Here is a 3,221-nt window from a genome sequence, read left to right on the forward strand (position 1 = left end):
AAGCATAAGGGCTGAAGGTAGGCTGTGGGTTCCAATCAAGCTCCTTTACGGTCCAGGTGTGTCACTGAAAAATTACTCACCTTCTCTGTGCCTCAATGTCTTCATCTATAAAATGGGACCTACCTCATAGGGCTATTGTAAAAATCAAATGATTTAATGAAAAGCACACAGGAGAGTACATAGTACACAGTAAAGCTCCCGATTAAAGTTATTCAATGTTATTATTTATCATCTTCCAGCATTACTCAGACCAAACGTCCCTCCCTCCCACAACCCCCTCCCCACCCCAGGCTCCATTTATTTCCTTTTCCTAACTCGTCTTGTGCTTACTATTCATAACACGTAATCTGCTCTTACAACATGCTGTCCTGTTCTCTAATTGTTGGTATCACTCAATCTGGCACTTGAATCCACGCTAATTACTGTACGCTAATATATAAAATCATGCCCTGTCCTAATTCTTCATGTGTGTGTCTTAGCTCTTCTCTCCGATTCTTGGAGGAGATTCGCATAGGCTCATCGTAGTGCCCTCCCACACCTTCATGGTGGACAGTGCGGTTCTAGACACCAGGTGGCAGGGGTTTTAAGAACTAGGGTACAGAGAGAGGGCCTTTCATCTGGAAAACTCCCATAATCCTGTGCATCGGGGAACCTAACGGAAGTTAGGTTTTTATATTGACATATAAATCTCTAGTTAAGCCCACCCTTCTCTGGGCAGGGCCTGTGCTATCCAGGGGAGAATACTGTCGGGCATTATCTTCCTAAAGGTCTCCAAAACGCCTCAAAAAGGAGTCTGACTCAGTCAAGATTAAAAACTACAAATTTAGCCTGATCCTCAGGCTTCCTGGGCCAGCGAGGGTAACTGGCCCTCTATACAAATAAACTCTTCCACACCCCCAGCCCAGGGCCTCTCCGGCCATAAGGAGGAAACAAAGAAGCCGAAAGTACAGATGGGGGGCTGGGCACTCCTGTATGCAGGTCCAGGTTCGAATCCAGGCTGTGGTCAGATGGCCAACACGAGGGTGAGGGGGGTGAGGGGTGGTCGGCAGGTAGAAGGGTGGGGGAATTAACTGAGAAAAGAGCCAGGACAGAAACTTGACTTCCCTTTTTAAAATGGGCTCGGTTGCAGCGCCTGGGTGGCTCAGTGGGTTAAGCGTCCGACTCTTGATTTCGGCTGAGGTCATGATCCCAGGGTCCTGGGATGGAGCCCCACATCAGGCTCCCCAGGGAATCTTGCTTGTCTCCCTCTCCTTCTGCCCCTCCCCCTGCTTGCATGCTCTCTCTCTCAAATAAAATTTTTAAAAATAAAATAAAATAATAAGATGGGTTTAGTGATGGAAATCAAGGAAGACAGAGAGAAGGAGAAAGGGGTACAGAAGTTACAACCCAGCAGGACTTAGCAAAGATTCCACAGCATCCTGGTGCTAGCCTTGTCATCTCTCCAGCAACACAAACCCTTCTGACCTTGCCTCGTTGAAGGGAAGGTGCCGCTGCTGATCGTGGTCTGTTCCCATGCCCATTGGCTGCCCTTTCCTATTCAGCCCAAACCCTGTCAATTACACTTCTCGGACTCTGGTGCCAACTGGCTTCTGGTTAATTTCTGCCAAAGAGAGGCCCTGGGAGGAGACTGGAGGACGGAGTGCAGTTCCTCCCCGACCCTCCTCCCCATCTCTGCCTTCTGCAGCTTCTCATCAGACCTGTGCTTCCGGGTCCCACCAGGCACCCAGATCCTGGGGTCTGGCTACAGCCCCTCCTTTCTCTTCAGTCCCTGCAGTTTGTGTTCCTGTTCATCTGTGCATTGACCCATAAGCCCATTGGGCTTTTCAGCTTTTACAGCACCTCACAATGACTTCCCAAATGATTTCCCTCTATTGAACTGGCTGGTGCGGGCTCCATAGTCCTGGCCAGTCCCTGACTGATAAACATATTGTGATACTACATCACTCTCTCTCCCCCAAACTCATTTCAGTCTTCAGAATCCTATTCAGGCCGGGATTATCCAAGTTGATATTAACAAAAGCTTCCATTTAAAAGTTAAGGGGAAACGTGCTTTTAAAAGAAGCAGCAAATGAAGATAAAGGCTGAAATAAATAAATTGTAAAACATAAAGCAGGAGAATGATAAATTAGTTCAAATGCTGGTTTTTTTGATAAGACTACTAAAATAAACAAACTTCTGACAAATATAATTAAGGGAACATTTTTAATTAGAAATGAGGAAGGAGATAGGACAAAATATAGAAAACAGCTTTTTTGCTCCAAATCCAAAGAGAATACTGTTAGCTAATAAATGGAAATCTTCAATGAAATGAATAATTTCTAGAAAAATATAGATTACTAGAAATAACTCAAGAAATATAAATCTAAATAGAATAATAACCAAGGAAGAAGTTGAGGAAATGATCTGATAACAACCTAAAAAAGGTAGTTGGTCCCAGTGTTTCCACAAGAATAATTTTCATACTTTTAAGAAACAGATAATCCCGATGTTGTATAAAACATCCAGAGTGCAAAACGAGATAAGAATACCTTCATGTCCATTAGGCAAGCATGATCTTCTTCCTAAAGCCCAATAAAGGTAAAACACACAAAAAAGAAAATTATAGTCACCCATCCCAAGTGAATATGAATAGGAAAAACTTAAATAAAACCCTCACCTCTAAAAAGGAACTTGTTTTACTGGACTGCTTCAGATCTTTAGAGGGAAGATAAGTTCTAGGGTTTTTTGGTAACAGCTTTACTGAGATACAATTCTTACACCATAAAAAATAGGGAACACCTTACAAATGTGCATGTCATCGTAGCACAGAGGCCAGGCTAATCTTCTCTGTATCGTTCCAATTTTAGCATATGTGCTGTGAAAGCAAGCACAAGGGATAATAACTTTGTAAGTTAAGTTGGAAGAAATTATAAAGGGTGGACAGTTTGTACACTGTAGAAATAAATAACCATTTGGTAAAGCTAGAACTAAAATCAAAGGAAAAATATCATCTGGGGAAAACATTCGCAGCAAATAGAAAACAGGGTTCATTTCTCTGTTAGGTAAAGAGCTTCTGTATACTGACACTGAAAACTTAAATCCCTAATATGCTAACTGGCAAAGAATTGAAGGAGACAATTCAGGAAAACAGAGATGCTATTCGTAAACAAGCATGTGGGGAAACGTTCCACTTCACTTGCAATCAGAGATATAGCCACTCAAATAATGTTGTAGCATCCTAC

General features: G+C 42.8%; 1 non-coding gene across 1 annotated transcript; it reads right to left on the reverse strand.

The window, feature by feature from the left end:
* Positions 1 to 2,763: 2,763 nt before the first annotated feature.
* On the reverse strand, positions 2,764 to 2,870 carry LOC117999687. The gene has a single exon (XR_004676300.1). It is a non-coding gene; the product is annotated as a U6 spliceosomal RNA (small nuclear RNA).
* Positions 2,871 to 3,221: the final 351 nt, after the last annotated feature.

Source organism: Mirounga leonina, unplaced genomic scaffold (assembly GCF_011800145.1).
Source record: "Mirounga leonina isolate KUSES-001 unplaced genomic scaffold, KU_Mleo_1.0 Mir_454, whole genome shotgun sequence".
Classification (NCBI taxonomy): Eukaryota; Metazoa; Chordata; class Mammalia; order Carnivora; family Phocidae; genus Mirounga; species Mirounga leonina.